The sequence below is a fragment of the Meriones unguiculatus genome (genome assembly GCF_030254825.1).
Source record: "Meriones unguiculatus strain TT.TT164.6M chromosome 13 unlocalized genomic scaffold, Bangor_MerUng_6.1 Chr13_unordered_Scaffold_33, whole genome shotgun sequence".
Classification (NCBI taxonomy): Eukaryota; Metazoa; Chordata; class Mammalia; order Rodentia; family Muridae; genus Meriones; species Meriones unguiculatus.
The window spans coordinates 7,908,897-7,922,669 of NW_026843645.1; the positions used below are offsets into that span (position 1 = coordinate 7,908,897).

The window sequence follows — 13,773 nt, forward strand, 5'->3', positions numbered from 1 at the left end:
ATATTTATCCTATATTATATAGCTAATATCCACTTATGAGTGAGTATATACCCTGTGTTTCTTTCTGCTTCTGGGATACCTCAATCAGAATGATCTTTTCCAGTTCCCATCATTTGCCTGCAATTTTTATGATTTCTTTTTTTTATTGATGAGTAATATTCCACTATGTATATGTACCACAATTTCTGTATCCATTCCTCAGTTGAGGGGCATCTGGGTTGTTTCCAACTTCTGACTATTACAAATAAAGCTGTTACAAACATGGTGGGACAAATGTCTTTGTTGTATACTTGAGCATCTTTAGGATATAAGCTTAGGAGTGGTATAGCTGAATCTTGAGCAAGCACTGTTTCTAATTTTCTGTGCCACATTGATTTCCAAAGTGATTGTACAAGTTTACATTCCCACCAGGAGTGGAGGAGGGTTCCCCTTTCTCAAAATCCTCTTCAGCATGTATTGACACTTGAGCTTTAGATCTTAGCTATTCTGATGGGTATAAGGTAAAATCTCAAATTTGTTTTGATTTGAATTTCCCTGATGACTAAGGGCGTTGAGCATTTCTTTAAGTGTTTCTCTGCCATTCCTCTATTGAGAATTCTCTGTTTAATTCTGTATCCCATTTTTAATTGGATTACTTCATCTGTTTATATATATTCTGAATATTAGCCCTCTTGTCAGATATAGTGAACATCCTTTCCCAATCTGTAGACAGTGTCCTTTGCTTTACAGAAGCTTTTCAGCTTCATGAAGTCCCATTTATTGATTTTTGCCCTTAGAGCCTGTGCTGTTGGTGTTTTGTTACACAGCCAAGACACAAGACCGGAGAAAGATATTTTCCTGACACAGGCAAAAAGAGCATAAGTGTCCTTTCCAAAGCAATGGTTTTCTTGAACAAAGCAAGCACCAGGATTTAACTTAGGGCATATGGATATGTTCAAATGTGGGTTCCCTACTCAGAGCCATGCTAAATTAAGTCCTATACTGAATGTGAACATAATGTAAAATCAGAGATATAAAGGCACTCTTGGCTCAAAGTCATGGGGAAATATATGTAAAATTTTTAAAATGGACAGAAATGCCCCTGAGATGTTTAATTGTGACCACAAGTTCTTAACTGAAAATGAGGTAAATGAGGCCATGAAACTAGATTGCTCAGGAGGCAATGCCATCTGGTAATTATTATGTCTGATCTATGAGGAGATGTTTCAATGTTACAGTTCTCACTTACACAAAGGACAGAGAGCACAAATACAGAAACTTCTAACATCCCTGTATACACTATCCCTCAGGAAAAAAATAATCTATAGCTTGAAATATAGTCTGCATTTTGAAATCATTTTGACACATCATATTTCTACATAACCATGGCTGTTTTAGAACTGTCCATGGAGCTGGGCATGGTGGCACACACCTGTAATCCTAGCACTCAAGGAGAAAGAGGTAGACAGGTTTATGTGATTTTGAGGAGGGCTGGGTCTACAAAGTGAGTCCAGAACAGCCAAAGCTACACAAAAATTGTGTCTCAAAAACAAACAATCAAAGAACACACTCTGTGGAACAATATGGCCTCAGTCTCAGAGAGATCAACCTGCCACTGAATCCTAGGTTTAGTATGACAGGGATGCACTTCTGAGCCAAGCTATGATTTTTAAGTGTTCTATCCTTGAATCAATGAATTAAAGGATAAAATAAGATGTACAAAGGAACCATTTTCCTTTTAATGAGCAGCAATAAGTCTTCAAATTCTACAAATAATTCTGTCATCTATAAGTGGCTGCATTGCTTTGTTAATTTCATCATTTATAACGGATATTAGACATATAATATAGGATAATCATCCTAAAATCTATACAGCTAAAGAAGCTAATCAAGAAGGAGGACCCTGGGTAAGATGCTCAATCTTCATTCAAATAGGCAAACGGATGGACATCAGAAGAGGGAGAAAATAGGGAACTGGACAGGAGCCTACCACAGAGGACCTCTGAAAGACTATCCAGCAGGGTATCAAAACAGATGCTGAGACTCATAACCAACCTTTGGGCAGAGTGCAGGTAATCTTATGAAAGAAGGGGGAGATAGAAAGACCTGAGGGGAATGGAGCTCCACAAGGAGAACAATAGAATAAAAAAATCTGGGCACAGTGATTTTTGGAGACTCATACTCCAAGCAAGGACCACAAATGGAGATAATGTAGTACCCCAGACAGATTCAGCTCATTGCAGCTTAGTGTCTCTAGTAATGGGAACAAGGACTGTCTCTTACATGAACTCAGTGCCTGGCTCTTTGATCACCTCTGCCTGTGGGGGGAACAGCCTTACCAGTCCACAGAGGAAGACAATGAAGACAGTCCAGATGAGACCTGATAAACTAGGTTCAGAAGGAAGGAGAGAAGTACCTCCCTTATCAGTGGACTGGGGGAGGAGCATAGGAGAAGAGGGAGAGAGGGTAAGATTGGGAGGGGATGAGGAGGGATCTATAGCAGGGATATAAAGTGAATAAACTGTAATCAATAAAAATAATTTAAAAATGCTGGAGTGTGTTTGTGTGTACATACATAAGTTATGATGTATACATGCTACTAAGAGTACAACTTATTGCTATTTATTTTCTACATCCCATATATAAGTTCTTCACATGGAACACAAAGAGTCTTTTGGCCAGTGACTACACTGGCCCTTATTTAGCGTGAAAATATATTAACATATCTACTAGTGTGTGAATTTGCATACACAGTAGCTCAACTATAAAAACATTAGAAAAATCTCTAACAGTGATATGGACTACTCAGGGATTGAGTGCAAATCATCAGGCTTAGCAATAACTAAATTACCCACTGAGACAATTCTCTGACCTTCACTTGCAGTTTTGGGAAATTCTTAAGAATAAGTCTTTACTCCTAAGAAAGAACTAACACATTCCAAAACAAGACAGGAGTGTATAATTTTCATTTGCAAGTAGCATTTATTAATCAAATAATTTCATTTTCTTCCATCCTCAGATGACAATATATTCATAATCAGAATAGAAGACAATACTGTACTGATGTAATTTTTCAAGTAAGTTTTATGAGTCTCAATGAGCTTAGTGGGGAGTGTTTGTCGTATGCAAAAGAGACAACATACCTTGAAGATCATAGAACCATGACGAAAATAGATCCCACACTCCTCATATATCTGTCATAGCCTAAGAATGAATAGTCCATCACATACATAACATGTCTTTTTGAAATAAATCGTGTTGCTGTTACATTAACTATCACTTCTAGATAAATCTCTATAAAGGCAATACTTCAAGATGATGTGCCGTATAGTAAATATGGGAACATGTAGAAGCATGAAATTTCAAACAATATATACATACCTGTGTACACACATACTATAAAGCATCAATTAATTATTGATATCCAAGAAAGGCTTAAAAACAAACATCTTAAATTAATTTGTGAAAACATATAAAAGTACAAGTTCTCATAGACCCTTCCTTGAAAATTATGATCTCACACTGCCTGATATAAATAAGCAATGGACCACATAGAAGATGGGGATTCCATTCTATACACTGCAGCAGAAAAATAACTATCACGAAGTGGAAATGCATTAGAAGATGAACAGCTGCCACAGAGGGAATATCAGAACAACCTAATAAACTTCTGTGAATGGATTTGCTACACACACAGCAAATTCAATAGCTACTCCAATGGTTCAAAATTCAGACCACAACCACAATTGGTGATCTCCTCCATTATAATGAAGTGAACATGGTAAATAATTACTTCCTCTGAGGCTCTTTTAAAAACAGATTCAAAATAGTTTCTATTCTTGGAAATGAATACATTTTTTATGTCCAAAGTAATAACGCATTTGCATAAATAAGATTGCTCTCTTCTATGAATTCTTTTCTACATCCTGACATAAAGGTGATATATTAAGATTTAAGATATTTACAGTACTAGATACATGGTTTTGCAGTTAAGTCAAGTTCATTCCCAGGACCTAGGTCAGGTTTTTGACAACTTTCTATAATTCCGGTATGAGAAAATCAGTGGGTCTAGTCTACTTGGAAACTAGAATGGACAGGCACATAAACAAACAAAGAAAAACTGTTATCACATAAGAGAAATTAAAACAAATTCTTAAATATATTTTTACTCATGAATGTTTTACTTGTATAAGCATTCATTACTGAACTCAGGTGTTGAGGCAACTACAGGCTTATCTACAAATGTCTTCATCATGAATTCCTTCATGTAACAGAAATCAAACATGTAAGTTTGAAATCAGAGAAATGAATCCTTTTCAGTTGGTGGTATCCTTTGGGAATGTTTAAAAAAATGTATCCCTGCTGGAGAAAGTATGTTACTTGGGGTGGGCTTGATAGTTTTCAGCTGCATACCATCTGTAGTTCCCACTCACTGCTTCATGCTGCAGATGAAGGTTGTGAGCTCCAAGCTTCCTACTTTAGCAGACACGCATGACACTTGTCTTGCCCAATTTATAGTGATCCCATATCCTCTACCATATCATAAGGCAAAGTCATCACATTTGGAAGTTGCCTTAGACATTGTGTTTGGTCACAGAAAATGCACTAATGTGCACACATAAATTTTACAACTGGATGATTTATTTCATGTAATTAAAGTGAATTGTGAAATAAAAATAGATTATCTTATTGTTTCAATTCATATGCCTTTGGTCCATGAGATTTCAATTGGAAACAAAATACGGATGGATGTCACAAACACATGCGTACATTGTTGACACTTGTTAGAATTTTCTCCAAAATAATCTAGTGTAACTGAATGCAAGTTGGTGGGTCAAAGAACTTAACAAATCTTTTATTCTAATAGATGTTCTACATAATGAGTTCCTTTAGGTTCTCAAAGACTACTGTGATATGTAAAGGCCTTCAGATATAGCCCACAGAGTAAAGCTTTTACTCTTATATAATGGTAGCATGAAGCAGATAACTTTACCATACTGACTACATTTGTGGGGTTTCTCTGCAGCATGAGTTCTTCTCATGATTTCAAAGAAAACCCCGTGAAAAGGATTTACCACATTGCTTATTCAGAGGGTTTCACTGCAGTGTATGTTCTTTTATGTATATGGAGATAATTGTATTAAGAAAAGGCATTATCACATTGAAGACATGTGTAAGGTTTCTCTCTACTATCTGTTCATTTGTATACTTGAAGATGATTTTTATATGCAAAACATGTAAATGCAAATTGTATGTGGGAAGATGCAAAAGCAATTTCTCCTAAGTATTTCCTTTTAGTTACCATCATTCATTGATTTATAGGATTTAAGTTCATAGTCCCTAGGAAAGCTGTAGACTTCCTAATAGCTGACCGGCTTTAATTACTTAGCTTTTGTTGCCCAAAACATGACTGTTCCATACCATGATTTCTGGTCCCCTAACAATGACTGACCCAAACCACAGATTCTCTTTACTAAAACATAATACCTTTTCCTAACCACAAAAGAACAAATGGATATGATTGTTTTGACTGATCAACCTACATTTTGCGTCAGGTGACTTCCTCAAAGACATAAACAAATCCCATATCCCTAAACCATGACTGATGGAAATAATTCAGTTGTAAAACAGTAAAGATGTTCATGGTTTTCAAGCTCAGAACCTCTGTAACTTTCTGGCTCATTGGATGGGTAGGCATCACAGTTCAACATTATGTGTCCTTCATCAAACAGGATGACAATATATTTTTATCTGTATTGACCTGTTTGAGTTATATTGGATTCAGTGGACAGAAGAACACAAAAGCCTTACCGTATTGATTATATTCTCAGATTTTTCTCTCCTTTTTAAAAATTTTATGATGATGTAGAATATAAATATGTGTAAAGGCCTCCCATTTTAACACATTCATAAATTTTCTCTCTGTATGAATTCTTTCATGATGATGAAGATTATACAAATGTGGAGTAGTTTCACCATGCAAATACACTCATAGACTTTTGTTTCAGTATGAATTCTCTCATGACGTTGAAGATGATTGTGAAGAGCAAATTTTTATTAGGAGATAACTGTTATGTGAAAAGGCTTTACCACATAGATTACATTATTAAGGTTTCTCTCATGGGTGAGGACTTTTGTATATTAGGAGATGACTGTTACATGCTACATGCAAAGGCTTTAACACATTGATTACATCCATAAGACTTCTTTCCAGTGTGAGTTCTTTTTTTTTTATTAGGAGACTACTGTTACATGCAATGGCTTTACCACCTTAGTAACATTCATAGGGTTTCTCTCTAGTATGCGTTCTTTATGTCATAGGAGATTACTATTATGTCAAAATGCTTTATCACATTGGTTGTATTGATAAAGTTTCTATCCATTGTGCTTCTTCTACATACATGAAGGTTATGGCATGCAAAGTTTTTGACACATTGATTATATTCATAGGGTTTCACTACAATAAATGTTCTTGTTCAAGATAAGTCTTACATGAAGACTTCATGATATTAGTTATATTCATAAGAATTTTCTACAACAACGATTTTTATGTCTTAGGAGAACACTGTAATGTGCAAAGGTTTTACCACATTGGTTACATTCATAAGGTTTCTCCCCAGCGTGAGTTCTTTTATGAACTAGAAGAGAACTGTTCTTTGCAAAGGCTTTACCACATTGGTTACATTCATAAGGTTTCTCTCCAGTGTGGGTTCTTTTATGTACTAGGAGAGTACTGTCACATGCAAAGGCTTGACCACATTGGTTACATTCATAAGGTTTCTCTCCAGTGTGAGTTCTTTTATGTACTAGATGACTGAGGCTTTGCCATATTGGTTACATTCATAATATTTCTCTCCAGTGTGAGTTCTTTTATGTTTTTGGAGATCACTGTTACATGCAAAGGCTTTACCACATTGGATACATTCATAAGGTTTTTCTCCAGTGTGAGTTCTTTTATGTACTAGGAGACTACTCTTCTGTGCAAAGGCTTTACTCCATTGGTTACGTTCATAATGTTTCTCTCCAGTGTGAGTTCGTTTATGTACTAAAAGTTTACTGTTACATGCAAAGGCTTTACCACATTGATTACTTTCATAAGTTTTTTTTTTTCCAGTGTGAGTTCCTGGTCTTAGGAGACCACTGTTAGATGCATAGGCTTTACCACATCGGTTACATTCATGAGATTTCTCTCCTATATGTATACTTTTATGTCTTAGGATATGACTTTTATGTGCAAAGGCATTACCATATTGGCTACACTCATAGTGATCCACACCAGTATGCATACTTTTACATGTGTGGGGACTACTGTGATGTACAAAGACTTCATATTCAGTATCTTCAGGGAGTTTGTCAGCACAATGATTGTTTTCATACCTGCAAAGATAATTGGCACATATGACAGCTTTTCCACATTCATTACACTAATGGATGTTTTTGCCACATGACTTAATTTTGCAGTTTGAATTAAAGGTAAAGAAGAATTACATTTTGAGTTTTCATCATTATTTTTATATTCACGTTGTTCTCCTCTACTGGCTGTTTTGCTGAGCCAGCAATCAGCTAAATACTGATGAAATCATAGTATTGTTAGTTCTATGGCTGATCACCTGTCATATTTTGTAAACATTTGTCCTTCCTTACTTATCTATTGGAAATAATAAAGAGCTAACAAGTGATAGAAGGGCACAAAATGGAGGACAGAACTTCTGAGTGAGAGAGGGTTGCTGGGAAGAAGAAAGCAAATGACACACCATTCACCAGCATGACAGTGAGGTTAACAGATGGACATGACCATGAACAAAGTAGAGCTGGCCATGCATTCGGACACTGTGATAGGTTTGTGTTCAGGGGAAAAAACGGTTCAGAATCTACCCAGTTAAAGTGCCTAAGCTTTGAAATATTAAAAAGCCTCTGTGTCATTATTTGTACTGCTGGCAGGGGAAAAGAGACATGGAAAATGAAGTGAGCACCTTCTAGCCAGTCAGGACGAGTGGAGAGAAGGAACAACAACTGGACCACAAAACTCATGATCCAAATATTACTCTGCCTACAATAAGTTTAGGGATAATGATGGAACAAAGACTGAGGGAAAGTCTACCAATAATTGGGCCAATCTGAGACCTACTTTACACTAGAGAATCAGCCAATTATATTGTAAATGTTGCTTTGCTGAGCTTGTAGAAATAGCCTAAACATGCCTGTTATCTCAGAGGCTCCACCCAGCAGCAATTGGAGACAGATGTTGGAACTTGCAACTCAGCATGGGGTGGATCTCTGGGAGTCTTATTGAAGTACTGGGGGAATGATGGAAGAACCTGAAGGTGATAGAAGGCCACAAGAAGACCAATTGCAACAAGTAAACCAGACCCGGGGGAGGGGAGCTTAGAGAAAATGAGACATCAGCTAAGGAGCATGCATGTTCTAGACCTAGGCCTCTTGGACTTATCTGTACTAAGGGCGGTTTGGTCCATGTGGATTGAGTGGTAAGTGGAGGTGAACTCTACTACCTGCTTTTAGATCCTTCCCCCCTGTCAGGAATGCCTTGACTGGTCTTAGTGGATTAAGATATGCTCAGTCCTGATGTGACTTGATGTGCTGCAATGGGGTGATACAGGGAGACTAGGGCTCCATTTTTCTGGGAGGGGAGAAAGAAGGGTAAGAATGGACTGAGAGCAGAGGAAGGAGGAATTGCCCTGTGGATGTAAAGTAAAAAACCAAACTAATCTCTTTAAAAATTTTAATACACTAAGAGAGATAGACAGTATGCTTGAGAAGGGATATAGGAGGGGGCTATAGGTGGGATACAAAATAAATGTAATAAGTAAAAGTGAAAAAAAAGATTAATATTAACACATTCTTTGAACTATTCAGAGGGAAAACTGGCAACATCACCTTGACCATCAAATTAGAATGGTCAAAAGAAACCCCCCAAACTGTCATTAAATCTTCATATATCTGTTATAGCCTAAGAACACAGTCATATTATACATATAACATGCTTTCTTTGAAACAAATCTCATTGTTGTGGCATTATATAGAACCTCTAGAAAATTCTAGTACAATGCAGAACTTCAGCATAATGAGAACATAATGAGAACTAATGAGAACATAAAGAAGCCTGTAACTTCAAACAATACATATATACATTCTATTAAGCATTTTAGTATTAACATTGGTAAAATATGTTGACAAAACAGAACACATTGGGGGTACAGTACATCTTCCATCCTTGCAATTGTACTCAGAAAGCTGACACATGAGAATCAAGAATTCAAATGTAGCTTTGACTAATTACTAACATCCAAGCCAGGTATGAAAACAAACATCACCATCTAAGAAATCAGTCCCCAAAATTTAATTCTCCCTTACATATTTTTTTAGATCATGAGTAGAATAAGAACGATCTGAGGCCAAATTACCACACAAATGACCTCTAGCTTAATTTTCATGGAGCCTATTTTCCACTGAGTTCTTCCTCTGTATTCACTACACTCAATATTCTGAACTTCCAGGTACTACAGGAAGAGCCAATAAAGTTTTGGATTTTTGCCATCTCACATTCCTCAAAAAAGAGAGCATTCTCAGGTCTTTCCAGGAGCAAGGTCACTTTTGGCATACATTTTTTTTTTCTTCTAATCTGCTACTGTGCTGCTCTGAGTAAATCCCCTAACCACAAACACCTCAGGCCATGAATGAGTTTACTTGTGGTCCTGTCATTTTGGAATCCTAGGATAGAATCTCAAGTTTCAAGAAAACTTAAGCAAAAATCATGGCAAATATTGTTTCCTGCCTTGCTCTCTTGTTTCTTCATCGTCTCATGTGTCACCTAATTTTCTTATCCAGCCCAGGGCCACTTGCTCAGGGATACTGTCACCCTCAATTGAAGAGCCATCTATAGAAATCATTAGTGAACACAATCTTAAACTTACATAGAAACCAGCCATTTTCTATTAGTTATTTATTTTTTCCATTTATACATTGCTTGCAGCTCTGTACCTCCTCTTTTCCTGGTATCATCCTTTCCCCTGTCTCCATACCCCTCCTCCCCCTCTTCTCAGAGAAGGGGAGCCTCCCCATATCAACTCTTTTCAACACATCAAGGTACATATGAACTAAGTGCATCTTTTTCCACTGAGGCCAGACAAGGTAGCCCAGCTAGGGCAAAGTGACTCATAAAAAGACAACTGTGTCCATGTCACAGACAGCTCTCATTTCAAATGCTAGGTGACCAACATGAAGACAAAGCTGCCCATCAGCTAGATATGCATATGGTACCTAGGTTTAGCCCAGGCATGCTCTTTAGATGGTAGCAACAAGACATTTTATGATGGCATGCTGCCAACTGAATTTACCATGTGCAAAAAAAAAAAAACTTCAGAATTCTCAGCAGGATTATAAAGATATATTACACACAGAGACAAAATATGACTTCTGTACTTACTTTACAACCAAAACAATGAAAATTGTGCACAATTTTTGTGAAAGAATAAAGCAAAAATACCAAGAATATAAGCCCAAAAATATAGTCAAGATTTCATCAAGATACCTAAGGAAACTCAACCAAGAACATTCTGAAGTAGACCAATGTTACCTATGATAGTATACATATAGAAATTAAATAAACAGAAACATCACAACACCCACAAATATAACTCAAAGTGACCTGTACACTGTTCAAATTATCTTCTAGATACAACTGATTCTTTTTCAAAGAAAATACCCATGCTCTATCTGTAAATGGAGGTCACCAGAAAGGTGGGCTATGGGGTTGTATCTCACGTGCCCCTAGTGTTTGAAGGTAAACACAGTCCTACTGAATCCTATAAACAAAACAATGTTAAATAGTAATTTTATGCCTCGTTCTTGCTACATATATTCCTGCACAAGATGTGAAATCTGTCCTATGTAACTGCATAACACTATGTACACTTGAGACATCTCTGCAGCTCAGAAACTCCTTTTAATCCTGGAATTCTGTTCTTAAGTCACATCATCGTGGCTGCTGTTAGTGGAAACGTAAAAGGATGCTAATCAAATACTGCTGAAGACTGATCTACATTTCTACCTTGACACCATTTTGTAACTGATTTGTAAACTTGTAACATTTATCACAAAACAATTGAATTGGGAAACAATGTTTAAAGCTTCCAGATATCTGACTTTCATTTTTTTCCAAGCTGTCTTCCTACTGCACACACAATAAACAGCTCATCGTATGTCTCAAATGAGTAATTTTAAAGATTCTGATGTGTACACCCTTTAACTTGAGAATTTAGGAATTTTAACCAAGAGGAAAGCAAAGTCATGCATCTGGGGAGCAAGAGACTGGGATAAATGTGGTTTAGCCAACAATACTTGTCTCAGAAATATTTTTCCAAACAATGAAAATGCAGCTATTCTAGAATTAATATCCACCATCAGGAAGAATGTACACCACACACAATTAAATGGTTAATTTAAAAAGTTTTCTTTAATAGTAGCATATATCTGGCTCTAGTTAATGCTATAAGAGAAGACAGCCTAAAACTGATTTTGTACTCCATACATGCAGTCTTCCTTAAGTCTTTTTTAGGCTCCAGTTTACATATTAAACAATTTCAATATGGACTAGAGAGTTCAAGTCTAGCCACTGAGCCAATTGGGAGATTTACATAGCAAACATATTCTTAGAATAATTTATGTACTCCACTTCTCTAATACAGCAGGTATTCAGTGGCATGGTATAGGTGATGTCTCAGAGGTTTCAAATATTAGGAAAAGTAGAAGGTAGAAAATGTAGAAGCTAGGGTGGGAAGGTTTTGCACAAACTGTATCTTATCCCAAGTAAGCTTCTTAAGGAGCATAGCATATTGTAGACTCCTTCTTGGGGAGAAATGGAAGGAAACAGGAGACATCTATGAATTGATCAGACACTCTCATACAATGGTATAAAACCATGAGTAGTCTAATAAAACAACACTGCACAAGGGGAACACATGATATCAAGAACATTATTTACCAAGACCACAGTGACTTTGGAACTGATGAGGGTATCTCCAGGTGTTAGAAAGAGTTGAGTTCTCAGAATCTGAAGGAAACCCTCCTCAAATGTCCTGACCCTGCAGCTCACCTTATTCCTGGTTTTAGAAAAGGAACAGTGCTTTATTTTAAATACCTCATAATCTTGGGGAAATCTCCTAAAGTCTAGGCCACAGGTGGATCTGGCTCTGCCAAGCATACGTGAGGAGTGTGAGAAGTTAGGTCACTCTCCATACATGAGGCTCTTGGAAAAAGCTTTGTTTGGTCAGAGAAGTGTTTTCCCTGTTCAATTGGTTTTCACCAGATGTCTTCCCCATGTTACAGAGCTATGCTTTTCTTAAGAAAACTGCAACTTTATGGCACAACAGTCTTTAATGCTGGCTGTCAGTCTGTAATGACAATTAAGCAGCTTGTTAGATGCCTGTTCTTTGACACAGACATGGGACAGTGTTTCATATGAATCAGGGCTATCTCCCTGGTTATGGCTGGAGACAAATCTGTTGACTATCGTCTTAAGCAAACATGTATTTCCTAGCATCCTAATCTCAAGCATGCCTGGTTAGCATTCTACTTATCTACTTAGCCCTTAGCTAAATTCTACTTGGTGTGACTTCCTTTCACCTAAGTATTGGTAAATCCCTTACATCAGCAATTCTAGGCATTTACATCACAACTTTATAATGAAATGCTACTCAACACATATGTTATTTACAACCTCCACAAAATTAACTCCAAAGGAATCTTATACCTGAATGTTAAATGCCAAGGTCAGAACTTAGAAAAGATACTAGAAACTAGGCCTCTCTGAGTTTGCATCCTACCAAGTACATTTTTGTGTTCAAGCCCCTGCTGCAAATACTTTGTAAACATGCAAGCCCATAGTGTGTAAGGAGGCAGCCTCCAGTGTCCCAGCCCTCTCCAAGCAACTCTTCCACTTTACTAGAAAGATTAAACTAACTTCACATTCCAAACCTTGCAGCGCCATCTCCCACTGAACCCATTGAAACATTTTCTTAATTATCAGTTAATTGGTAAAACTTGCTGTTACCTTAACCAACGTGCCTAAATTGTAAAAATATATCACTTACAAAGCCCTGTTTTATTACAGACAGAGCACTCACATCTTTTTTTTTTTTTCTTTATAACCTTGTGCTCCAGACCAAATGTCAAGAGATATAAATTAAGGGCCTTCGAATCCAGACCAAATGTCTTAGAAAACAGTTAAAGGCCTTGAGACCAGTGGCCTGGATCATCACAGCCTCCAACATAAACTCCCTTGTCTAATCCACAATGTTAAAATTTGATTGTATGAACCCAGGACTCTCCAAGGGAACCTCCCCTTATGGATTAACTCTTGAAATATACAATAAAGCTTACCCTAGGGCACCATTCAGATCCTGAACTGGCTGCCTCCCTGAGCACAATAAATAAAGTTTTAATTTTAACCTTCTGTTCCAGAAATGAGTTTTCTCTGCTCAGAACCTAAAGCCAACATAGTCAAAATATTCAGATGCTCTGCTCTGTTCAGGGATAGGAAAAGGGACCTCTCCCATGGCTGATTCTGGCTGCTTGTTCACATCCAGCCTTACGAAAGATCCTACACTGCAGCTCCTGCTGTTCAGCCTCGTGCTCCATAAGGTTGGGGACACTGACCACATAATCACCATGTTGAGACTTTGGAACTTGTCTGAAATCCCCTCACAGAACACAGCAGCTGTGCTCATACCAGAGCACACCAACCATTCAATCCAGCTCAGCTATAGAGAGAACATG

The 13,773-nt window shown here is 37.2% G+C and overlaps 1 pseudogene; it reads left to right on the forward strand.

The window, feature by feature from the left end:
* LOC132650827 (zinc finger protein 431-like) overlaps positions 1 to 13,773 on the forward strand; it is a 165,797-nt pseudogene that overhangs the window by 87,987 nt on the left and 64,037 nt on the right.